At 37.9% G+C, this 13,184-nt stretch overlaps 3 non-coding genes across 3 annotated transcripts; all 3 read left to right on the forward strand.

Moving 5' to 3' along the window:
• Positions 1-2,241: 2,241 nt before the first annotated feature.
• Trnas-gcu (transfer RNA serine (anticodon GCU)) lies at positions 2,242-2,323 on the forward strand. Its single transcript has one exon. It is a non-coding gene; the product is annotated as a tRNA-Ser (tRNA).
• Positions 2,324-2,922: 599 nt separating this feature from the next.
• On the forward strand, positions 2,923-2,994 carry Trnad-guc (transfer RNA aspartic acid (anticodon GUC)). The gene has a single exon. It is a non-coding gene; the product is annotated as a tRNA-Asp (tRNA).
• A 1,784-nt stretch (positions 2,995-4,778) lies between these two features.
• On the forward strand, positions 4,779-4,851 carry Trnak-cuu (transfer RNA lysine (anticodon CUU)). Its single transcript has one exon. It is a non-coding gene; the product is annotated as a tRNA-Lys (tRNA).
• The last annotated feature ends 8,333 nt before the right edge of the window (positions 4,852-13,184 follow it).

Genomic DNA, 13,184 nt, shown 5'->3' on the forward strand with positions numbered 1-13,184 from the left:
AACTAGGATACACATAAAATTCTGAAATTCTTTAACGAATTAAAAATAAAGATCCATCGATTATGAAAGCGGATAATTTTTAATTAAAAATAATTACAAATACGATTATATGTTATAATTAAAAATACGACCGTCGAAATATAACTGCACCAACATCGGGGCCATCTCGTTTTTAATCTACAATATTTATTTTCTCACTCTGCAAAAACTTTCTAGTTCTTTCATGTGTCACATTATGCAATCTCAAGTATCAATCATCGGAGTAGTTCAGTAGATTGGTTTCAAGTATTTCCGACAAGATACATAAATCTAATACTGAAGAATAATCTTATTTCTTTGCAAGCTATTTGTAGCCGACCTTCGGCATGATGATTCGTCACCATATATCTTGATCTTATCAGTGTGTATTGTGTAAAGCTGTGCACATATATATATAATAAGTTAAAATCTGTTTGAAAATTTCGATATTTATATTTATTTATATTTATTTTTAAGCACAGGCGATAGATGATATATGTACGTGTATAAATGGTAAAGGTATAGACACACAAACTTGAGATTTATGCATCGCTTCCGATTGAGAATCGGAAATTATTGCGAATTCGTACGTGTCGCGAGCAGCGATGACGAACGATATAATTGGTTTATCAACTCGAACTAATCGCAATTCAATCCGACGGTGAATGCACTGACACTGATACGATTACGACGCTAAACCGCATACCCTCGTCAGTTCCACAGACAAGACGATTATACCGGTATTAATTGACTGGCAACGGTAGTCTCTTTTCTGCTTTCATCCTCACGCACGTGCGTCCGGTTGCGCGTCTTTATCGAGTTCACGGAATTTACTCGTCGAATCTCGACAACTGATAATTGCACACGCGAACCATACTTCTCGACAATTGAATAATGTATATATATGTTGTCGTTTTCCTTTCAAAATTTCTCAAAAATCACTATTTTAGGCCCTGTCACACTAGGGAAACCTCTTAAGAACTACAGGTATATTAAAAAATTCGAAATATTGTACTTTCTTTTTTTACTAATATAAAATGTTTATATTACATATTAATACTATATATTTTATTTATAAAGTAATATTTTTAAAATCTTAGTTTTTCATTTAATCACCGCCTCTGTTTAAAAACAGTAAAAAATTCAAGATATTTTACGTTCTTCATGACATTCTTTTTATATTACCAATATAAAATGTTTTGCTTGTATGCACAGAAATACACATTGAATGGCAGAGAAAAAAGTTTTATATTCTCCAGATATTTCAAAGTGATAAGTTCATATAACAATATAAACGAAAGCCTTGAAGTCTAACAAGCGAAATAACTTGCGTATTATAGGTACGCAATGTACCTCATGAAAAAGTAATTCTGACTTCATAAATTTTTTGTAAGATTACGTGGTTAAAGGAGAAAGGCGAGGGCCAGTCAGATTGTATTTAGGGTTCACCGTAATTGCGAATTTATCGCTGCGGAGGCGGTAATTTTATTTCGGCACGCATATAAATATAATAATCGGGGCCGTGTTTTCTTGGCTATCAAATTGGCCGAAACTTTCGTAATAAAAAGTTTCGGTGGCCAAGGACGGTCATCACGGCTAAATAACTTATTACCAGGGCTATTACATTACACAGTCGTTCCTTTCAATTTATCGACACGCGTGTTGAGAAAGAGCCATAGAAGCTTCATTTTTTGTTTCTTTGTCAATTAGACTTTAGATTAGATAAACGTTGTAATCCTGATGGCGATGAAATATTATACGTTGACGTTAAGTATGATTAAGGGTTGTCGACTCATAGCGAGTTTAACTTTGCAACTTAACTTGACATAATGTGTTCTAATAATTCAATTAGAGTAATTACGAGAGAAATCGGTAAAGAATTTATATATTGAATTTCTTTTTATATAATCGTCAGGTTCATCTTTACACCGTTACTTTTTGATACGACAAAAGTGATCTTGAAGACAATGTAATTTTTGTAAATTATTTAGAATAATGAAATTTATAATGTTTTATATATATAAATATATTTCCATATAATAAATAACATTTGCTACTAATAAGAGTTATCACTTATAATAAAATAAAAATATGTTATGGAGAATCTAAAAATAATATTTTCTAAAAAAACGGATTATCAGTGTATTGCTTAAAAAATAATGAAATAATAGGTAGATTTGGGACGAAATGTGGTCTGTATATTAGAACAAAAATGCACGAGAAGACGAGGTGGCCGAGTGGTTAAGGCGTTGGACTGCTAATCCAATGTGCTCTGCACGCGTGGGTTCGAATCCCATCCTCGTCGGTCCTTATTTTTTTTGTGACATTATAAAATTTTGCATTTAATATAATTATGAATAAATAATTTTTTGTGTTAAATGTTTTTTTTTTAATATTTCTAAACAAATTGATTTTTTATTTCAAAATTCGAAATATATTAAGCAAATGGCTAAGAATAGATTTATTTTAAACGTGTATTTTTATTAAAAGTGAAATAGCAATAAAATGCAATATTTTAATTGTGTAATATATGATTTAGATATTTGTTACATAAATGCAATAAAATAAAAAATTATTAGAACACAATAGAAGCAATAGCAAAACATTAATTTTTTTACATTTCTCGTATTTTGAATATTGAGATGGATAATTAATTTATTAAAATTAATAATCGACTTTTAATAATCTTGTATATTCTGGATATTAATTCGTTTTAATATATTACATATTTATATATTTTTAATTATATAATTCGTTATTCTGACGATCGATGGATCTTTAATTTTAAAATTTGTTACAAACATTTTATATATTTTTTATATAATTTCTACAATAATGAATTAATTTCTGCGAAATTATGGTACGTCAATTTACCCAGTTTCTAGGAAATTCTCCCTCAAGAAATCCTCGATAGTATAGTGGTTAGTATCCCCGCCTGTCACGCGGGAGACCGGGGTTCGATTCCCCGTCGGGGAGAATTCTTATTTTTTGTAATTTTTCTTCTCACTTGGCGTAACCCTCTTTTAAGGCGTGACAAAACCGTAGAACGACGGTTCCTCTCTTTTTCCAATAAAGTCGGTACTTATCGAAAACGTTGTCATTAAAATTCAAATTTACAGATATCCCGTGAAGAAACGTGCGCGGTTAACATTTACTTTATTACAGAAGAAAGATTTCTCCTCATCACGCATGCGTCTCGACTTGAACAAACCGAGCCCGAATTCGCGTAACTCGCGCGGCCGGCGCGGCACTCAGCAACAATCGATAATGCGAGGACGCGCCTCCATGGCTTACAGCGGTTTACAGCGTGGCGTGGTTGCTCGAATCGGTGTTTATCCCACGGCGGCGACGGTAACTCTAGGCTAGAAAGCTCCGTGAGATACGGGCGAAAGGGGGCTCTAAAAGACGCCGGGGCGCGCCAAAAAGACACGGCGGGGGAGTTATGGCGTGTTGCGCGCGGATCGATTGTTCCGCACACAATACACAACTGGCGTTGCTTACTGTCGCTCCGTGGATTTATTGTTGCCGCATATCCTTGGCGACTTAATGCAAAGTTTCACGCGTTTTCGATAAAAAGCATCGTCGGAGGTTTAAATACGGCTCGAGCGCTTAAAAGGGAGCAGATAGCAATTTGCGCGTTAGACGCGATTTACGCATTCTCTCGTACAATTGTTGGAGTACACTGGGTGTCTTAAGAAACGCGTAGGCGCTTCGACAAGATTCGTTGTGCCACTTGTGCCGATATAATCCTCATTCGTTTTCCCTTAGAAGATTTGGCAACAGTTTTAAAATGATGGAGAGATAACCAAAAATATTTAACAGGCTTAAAAAATATGTTACATTTAATTATTGTCAAAACGTTCGAAGAGTTTGATGAAATAACTTTCAGAAAAATATAGGCAAGCAATTAAGTTTATTATTTAGCTTGTAATATCACTATGAAAAGCACTCTGATGATTTATCTCTGGTCTTTCTCTCTTTCTTATATACATTGCATATTTAATATTAATTAAATCTTAACTGATGAAACATAATAATTGATAATTAAGGACGTTGACAAATAGAGATAATCAAATTTGTAGCTTAAAGAAAACAAGTAAAAATTATTGTCAGATATTTTTCTCGGAGAACACCATATACATGCACGGTGTTACGATCAGTAATTTTGCGACACTTGCGACATTAATTATTAGGGGAAGTGTCTAGCGGTAATCTCGCTTATGGTCCGTGTGCTTATAGCCTCATTAGGCTTTCTTTTTATGCGTGCGTTGCGTTCGTTCATGTGATAAGGGGAAATTTACTATGCGCGATAAGGCTGTTTTTATCCGGTTGTTATAATATTCTATTCTCCGAAGTTTCGCGCTGTTTTATGATCTCTTAATTACACACGCAACATTAGGTTTATTTAAATAATTAAGAACGATATGTGTCACGAAAAAAGCTATTAAGCTATTAAGTTTATGCGCGGAGAGCTCCGTTTATCGCACGTGTAACTGTAAATTAATCAATAATATTTTATCTGCATTAATAATATGAATGAATGCGAATGCGCACTCTGAAAATTAAGGTACTTAATTAGGATTGAACATGGAATGCTCGATAATGAATTCTCATTATGCGAATATGATAGGATTAATTAAATTTGTAGAAATTACATAATTATATGCATACGCACATATTGTAAATTCTCTATGTTCGCAAGTACATTTGGAACGCATGCATACATTCTATCTTGACAAAAACTTCACGTTCCTACAACTGCCCGGCTAGCTCAGTCGGTAGAGCATGAGACTCTTAATCTCAGGGTCGTGGGTTCGAGCCCCACGTTGGGCGATTTCTTTTTTTTCTTATTTTTTTAAATATATCTTGGAGATCCGTAAAAAATCTATTGTCATTTAGGAAAAACGCTACAAAAAGGTATTTTTGTTTAGTTGAAATTAAAATAATTATTCTTTTTTTTTTTTTGCTTTTCGTATTACAAGTGTGTGCAGTTTTCGTATTATATTCTATTCTCTATACATCTCTTCAGATTCAAACAGATTCCTAATTAAATGAATTACAATTATTAATTAACAATTAACGATAGGACGAAAATAATGATTGCCATGCCATGAATATTGCATCAAGTATTTGCTTCTCAATTTCGGTATAGATTTAACGGAGAGACGTATAATCTCGTACGATTACGTCGACAAAACCTGTCGAAATAAAGAATTAATTCATCATCAGTTAGCAAATGAAATAAGTGGTGTTTGATCAGCACGTATTATGCGCGTATCGAAAAAAATATTTGCCTCCGCGAGGGCTCCACTTTCAAGTTTTGTTTGCCAAACAAGGTAGACACACACGTGAATCGAGAGGTACAGTGTACATCGAGGAGTCGAATGCATGCAGTTTCGCGGTGAAATCGGGAAAGCAAACGAACTGAGCTCGAGGAAGTTGTTGGATCGCAAATATACGGTTGTTCAAACAATTTTACGTCTTACATTGCGCAACAATATACGGCGATGGATGTCGCCGTTAATGGTGTTCTTTTACCTCACCAAGTGGAATCGATTCTTTTTATCTTATAATACGATTCGACAGATAGGATTTCGCACGACTGTCTCCTCGCGTTTCTCGCGGCAGTTCTAGATGGACATTTGATAAGGAGAGATAAATCGAAGTTGGGTATTACATTCGATGGAGCTACCAGATGTAGGTAACGCTATAGTATGATCGCGGTAATAGGAAATCGATAAATATACCTATATATTTTGATGAGATTTGGAATCCACGGTTGAAATTTGTGCGATGCAGAACGCAATAATTACTTTATTGTATAAATATTTTAATGTACATTTTCAGATAAATATTTCATTTAGCTAAATATTATTTATGTTGCATGCAGTATATTCCGTGAAATCTCGAGCCACGATGTCTCTCCTTCTTTTTCTCCTTCTCTCTCCCATCTCTTGCGGCCTTTATTTAGATGAAATAAAATCACGGATATCCATTTACGTTCGCGACAAGAATTGAACTGGGGCACCGATCCTAAAAGCAGCTTTTCGAACGAGAACGATTGGTTGGATAGTCGATCGACGGCGAAAACGATTTCGTTCATTGACTAGCCTGTCTGGTTTGACCCGGCAAGGATATGACAAAAGACGTGGAAGGGAGAAAGGAAGGATATAGAGCGATGATTGGTTTTCCTTCTGGCTGCAAGTAATACTACGGTCTTTCCGAGGTAAAGCGAGTCGTTCCGCGACAATGGATCTTGCCGAGCAACACGAATGTATCCCGCGAATTGTCAGGAACATTTCGTTTTCTATCTTTGTCGCTGCAACGATAGAAATAATAAGAAAGAAGATAGTAGCGACTGGATAAGAGTCCTTTTGTCCGCGGATAAAATAATAAATTTCGACGTGAAAAATGAAGATAAAGGAAGATAAATCAACAAAGTTCACTTCTAATACTTTTCCGCTTTAATCCATTTTGAAATTGTACTAACGACGAAAATCTCTAGGAAAAATGCTCAATAGTTATCGAAGACTCTTACATCCAGGCGGGATTTGACGTCGATAATATCGAGAAGACTCAATTATTTAAATTATTTAAATTAATAACAGTGAAAAATATTTGAAATTTTTTTTCCAATTAACAATTATGAAAATTCAATAAATATAAATTAAAAACTTCAATTAGCGAATTAATCTTGTTTCTAATTTAGTTTAGCTCGTATTTTTTCTGTCATCTAAAAAATCTAAAAAATGTTTTTACCTTATGAAAATATGTAACGTCCATTTCCATTACGGAATTACTTTTCTTTATGCCACAGGAATTTCTCGTATAAGGGGGATGATGCTCTGCGTGTCCCATATGTTATAGTTGTTTCATCGCGCGAGGATTTGCGGCACGTTTGACATAAAAGGCACGTCGTAAATCCGCGGATTTCGATGAATGGCGCGTCATCTCGTCGCTTCTCATATCCGCGCGATCTTCCGGGTGTCGCAGCCCTTACAAAGCTCGTCAGTGTCGGTCCTTATGCGCCTGTCGTTAATCAAATGCGATTTATGCTTTCGGCGATTCTCGCGTCGCATAACGAGAGCGTAAATTTCACCATTACGACACCCGATGTTCGAGACCACCGTCTGGCAAATACGATTAGGAAGAGAAGAATATTGATCTCGAGGCATAATTCTTTATGTTTTAATATTCGCTAATTGTAGGATAATTGTCTGCCAGCGTTTCAACGTTGAAAGTATTTATTGAACAGGTGAATAGGTGATTGTGATTAATGAGAATATATCGGATTTTATTCATTTATTGTCAGTTAATACAGAGATAATACAAAACAATTTGATATAATGCTAGTGATGACATACATCACAATATACAATTTATGTTCCGCGACATTTGTTACGTTGGAAATGCTCGTGCCCACCGAGGCTGATTAATTAAATAAACGCGATAGACGTGCCGCGAATTCGCGCGCGAAAATGCAGGAGGTCGCCGCGTTTGATGCACCACGCGCGAGTTTCATATAGCAATAAATTACCGATGCTCATTTAAACGCACCCTACACACCTTTTACCCTGCACGGCAAACCCTCGCACGCGGTTATTTTACTACAAAAAGGGACATACGCGCGACTAGCTGTTGATTTAATTTAAAAAAATAAAAACGAGAAAGTGAAAAAAAGAGAGGAGAAAAAAAGAGAACAGTCGGAGTTGCATTCGAGGGTCGTCGTGCACGAGTGAGGGGCGGCACGCCGCAAAAGATCCCGACGGAATAAATATGCAGGGGGTGTGGGCGTACTCAAAGACGCATCGCACCCCTCGCGTTGCGACGCGTTTGACGTTGTCGTTCAACAGAGCAACCCCCCCGCCCACACTCGGGCGCGTACTTCAGTCGCGGTAAACGAAGCCCGCGGTAATTGCTGTCGCCACGCCTGTTTGCAGAACTTCACCGCGATTGACGGATGCGCACTTCAGCTTCGGAAAGTTCGTTATCTTCAATTATCCGGCTATTCTAACGAATAGACGATACGTTTAACACTTGAATAAAATAGTGTATCAGTACCTAACGACTCTGTTATAGGGAAGTGCCGCAGTATGTCAATGGTATAGTATTTATATAGTTTTGTATGCGATGATAGATAGAATTTACAAAAGATATTTTTTAATTTTTTTAATTTTTTTAGGAGTATTAAATACTTAGAGCATTAAGTACATAATAAGGCACTTAAATACATGATGAATTAAAAAAAAAGTCGAATATCTTGCATCATATGACGCTTCTAGCGAAATAGAAAATTCTGAGGACGCGGCACGGGGATTTCTGGGGTTGCAAAAGGGAGAAAGTGCGTGTTTGGCGTCTCGGTAATAGCCAGTTTGCACACACTAGCGGCAGCTGAGACGACTTTTCGGACGTGTGTGTATGTACACACGCGAGCACTCGGATGAGTGGTCGAGCACGTATTGACACATTCGAGCCCCATCGAGTCAGGTTACTCGGCCGAAACCTCGAGCCGACTAGTAGGGTGTGCAAATCGGTCTTACGCGACGTGATCCGAGGTGTAGCCCCGCTTTTGCGACGAGAGACGCATGCATGTTCGTAGGAGGCACGGAAAGCTCTTGGCGAAGACGGCATTTTTTTGCGCTCTCCCTTCCGGGCACGCTCGGCGAAGCGCGACCGGACGAACGCGCGCGCAGCGCGACTGTTTTCGCTAACGAGCCGTGAAATGAATATCACATATTGTTCCGTGCAGCGCGCGTCGTACGCGCGTTCACACGTGCGTCCGAAATCGAGAGGAGAGACCGCCAGCGAGCTGTGGAAGGAAAGCGGCCCGATTGACCGTGAAATTCGCTGTCGCCGTCGTCGCGCCACGACGATACTCTCTCGACCGAGAGCGCGACCACGGCGATTATTACACCGGTGTTGCATCTCTCCTCTCGTCGTTGGCGGATCGGTGCATCGTCGAAGTGCATCCGACGCGTCTCTCCAGCGATACGATCTCTTTTTTTTAAACTCGCTCTGCTGAAGCGAAGATGTGGCGGTTGTTATGACTCCCTAAGTACTTTACGTATGCTTGAAACAGCAAACGATCAATTACGTTTATCTAATGAACACGATTAAATGACGTAATGTCGAACCCATTTTATCATGTCCTGTCTATTACGAGACTAAAGTGGGTTCAACAATGAAGGATATATTGGAACAAGCACGTGGACAGGATAGAAGACAGTAAACTAGTAAAATGCGGAAAATGAGCACAAGGTAAACTACCCAAAAGATGGAGGGAATGCTGGACATAACATCGAAAGAAACATAACAAGCAAAAACAGGCTTTAGGCCTACTTATATGGCTCTCGACCGTAAGCCATATGAAAGAAAAAGAAAAAGAAATAATGCAATGTCGGAAAGCCTGAATTCTTGCGTTGTAAAAGTGCATCTTGGTATTTTAATGGGTTTAGTAACGCGTGCTTCTGCAGGGATGACCGATCCGCACCGTCATTTTGGGATTAGCGAACCCACAGACCTGAGCTCAATATACTACGGACACTCACATACATTTACATATTATACACATTTCATATGTATACGTTTTTGGTGAGCGATAGTGCAATTAATAAACATTTGAGGAAAAGTTGAAGCAGGACTCTAATTTAAAAATAATAAGGAAATTAGAAATAAAAATTATACATCTATATACATATTTAATATACATAATATATAGAACTGGATAGCAAAAATCTTTTTTATATCTCTATTCCTTAATTAGGAAAATAATATAACGTATGCAACGTAAACAAGAAAGACGGGTCTTTCTGCCATCATTCTGATTTTTTTTCTCTGCGGAAATCCTGCTCCAGTTACCGTTACCCATGCCGCTCGTCCTGAACATCGGAAGTCGATCTTAATATTTTATCGCTCCCCGCCGGTAGTTCCTCGATAAAATATTCAGAAAGCTGCTCGTCGTTCAGAGTTTAGTGTTCCGTTTGAAGTGCTTCATAACTGTTGTATCGGTACAATATGAAAACAAAGTAATATTTAAAAATTTAATAATCAAAGAAGTTAGAATACAGGTTTCTTGGTCAAGGCTATATTTATAAAAAATTATTTTATGACTTATATTAATAAGATTAATAATGCATTGGTTGTACGTATTAAATACGTATAAAATACGTATTAAATATGTATACTCTGTATAAATTCAATTATTTTTTATTTTGAGTAAACAAATGTCTTCGATTACTCGTAAAGTAACGGAGACATGCGGTTTCTTCTCTGAAATTCAAGGAATGTCGGAACTTCCTGCAGTGTATAATTTTTTCTGGGGGAGGACCGGCAATATGAAACCGAGAATTTTGGGTGGCATTACGGAACTTGCTGAATTACGACGTCATTAAAATCTCTTCGCGCGGAGTAACCTGCGAACAATCTTTCTTTTTTCCCTTTCTGTTTCGCTTCAAAATCGCGCGTCGTGGGTGTGCCTGTCGACATCATAATGCTTTAGCTGTGATACCAGCTATTTCCGGTTTCTGCATCTTTCACGGTTATACACTGACCGAATCTATTCACGGATAATTCGCGAGAAAGCGTCGTCGATATATCATTTGCGAGAACGTGCACTTTCCGCTTTATCTGCAATCCTAAAGTAATGCATGCAATGGTGCATTCTTGCATAAAATGCAATAATTTAATTAAAATTTAAATTATTATATTTTACTTAATTATTTACATAATTTTTGATCCAAAGATAAATATAAAGATAATTTTCTAGATCCGTGTCTCCGCATGATATACTTGTTTAATTAATATTAATATCAATCGTAATCTTAACAATATGTATCTGACTGAATTATTTATTTAGACTAAATATTTATTTTCCATGGCAGCATAATGGTATGCACGTACGAGCAGAATTTGCAATTAATCTTCCTCATTTAATATTTAATACATACGTCAAATACGCCAACGCGATTTTCCGTCACGAGTAAATTTGCATAACGCAAAATTTTGCGGACAGAGATCGACGAACCGTCCACAAATCGGGGAATTAGGTCTGTTCAGGCTATATTCGCGTTACGCTGTCGACTTCGGTGAAATCGCCGGCTCGGCGGTTATCGACATCTCGTACACGGTGCAATATACGTCGCGTGTGTTCGCCAATTCTCCAGGAATTTTCCGCTCGGGGAAAATCCGCCTAGGTCAGATTATTCCGTTATCGTGGAGTCGACCGATAACGTCCGGCGGCACGTCGGGATTACCGCGTGCACTTTACGGAAGTAAAGCTTACGCGGCGATATCGACTCCCGATGACATCCGATAATCCCGGAATATAGCCAAGAGCGAACGTGACTCCGAAGGAGAGGTCGCTCGTATAAATCGCATTCTTTAATAACGACAACGGCAACGGAACGTCGCGTCGCGTCGCTAGGAACAAGGTTGACGTCTAATTTGTTTGACATTTCCGCGATGATTTAGCTTTTTTAACTCTCTGCCTTTTAAATCATTTTCAAAATATCTTATATAGTATCGTGTGGCTATAATTTAAATACTTTAACATAAACTGGGACAGGAATATGATCTTTAAAATAAATCAAACTTACCAAGCTACATTAAACTCAATATTGATTACGACTGTGAGAAAACTGTGAGAAAACCTGTTCGCTAATATCTATAAGTATACTAAAGTACAAAAAAAACTTGGCTCAATATATAGCTCGAAGGCTTTTTCCGTGTATTTTACCTTGTTACCGCGCCTATATTTTCTATCCGACATTATACTCCGTATGTCAAGCGGCAAAAGTAATCGATCGATCGCGAGAGTGTCTTGCCATTCAAGATATTTCTGACTTTCGACGAGCGAGTCAATTTTCCCGTCGACCTCGTGTGCGCACACACGCCTGCTTTTAATCCGCGACTGAAAAGAAACGCGGGCAACCCCCCCGCCTTCCCCCTCCGGGCGGAAAAACCGGGCCGGCGTCTGCGGCTTCCGGAACGAAATAATTACGCCGCACCGCGGCATTATCCGCGGAAAAGCTGGCGTCGCTTCCGCGCGCTGGATGCCAGCCAGGATAAATATCAATTTTACGACGTCCACGGATACATTCTCGTTCGCCCAGCCGAACTCGCGCGTTGCCGAAATCCGCGGCCTGGTTTGATTTACGGCTGCCGATCCTCGAGTGTGCGTCACTGGAGTTTAACTCTCCAGAAATACCATAGCTATTTCTCCATCAGGTAAAGAGGGATATACGATACGCGTTTTTCCATAAAAGTATCGTATCACGGTAAAAGCAGGCCTATAAGCTCTAGGGTATAGAATTTCTGTGACGACTACATCAGATACCTTTTGGACGTTTATCCCTCTACATAAAACGAGAATCGTCCTTCGAATATGCGTCGCAAGTGCGAGTTTTCGTTAGTTCGTCTTATTGGATTATTCTTTTTACTTCGACTAGCCTCCGATCCTTTCCAGGACACAAACGCGAACTAGGTACCTCTATACACGTACGCAGCCCTCCGGCGTTACACCCGTAGCTTTACGACTCTCGTAAAAGTCGTTTGATGGCGGTGGAATTCTTTTTTTTTTTTTTATACTGAAAAGTAGGATTTTATACGGACAAGTGCAGGCCGTCAGAGAAAGCGGGCTGAATAATAGCGTGTGTGGCACTGTGTGGCGAAATAAATTCGAACTGCTCGGATATTAAGGATAGCCAGCTCACGTAACGCCATTGTTATACGAACTCACCGTTACGCACGCATTGATAAACACAAAGTGGGGCAATAGAAGTTTGATCGACGTAGTTCCGTCTAAATAATTAAGTGTCTTTTGTGTCGAAGTCATTTCGTATTTGTTGCATGCTGAAAACAATTATGCAGCTGTTGTAAATGTTTATTACTATTGTAATGCACCGTTAAATATTAAAGAATAAAATTTACTGTGTGTCGAAATTTGTTATTTTAACGCAAAACAGTATTATTTTAACTCCACTGGTTTAGTTTTTAGTTAAATTAATATTGTTTTGGATAAATTAACGACGTATTGAGTAGAAGCAACCTATAATAAATGGTTAAAAATAACCCAAATTGAATATAATTTGACACGAATTTAACAGTGTTTTTTTAATTCAGATTTTGAAAGTAGATCAATCAATGTTTAAATAATTAGAAACACAAAT

Source organism: Temnothorax longispinosus, chromosome 10 (assembly GCF_030848805.1).
Source record: "Temnothorax longispinosus isolate EJ_2023e chromosome 10, Tlon_JGU_v1, whole genome shotgun sequence".
Classification (NCBI taxonomy): domain Eukaryota; kingdom Metazoa; phylum Arthropoda; class Insecta; order Hymenoptera; family Formicidae; genus Temnothorax; species Temnothorax longispinosus.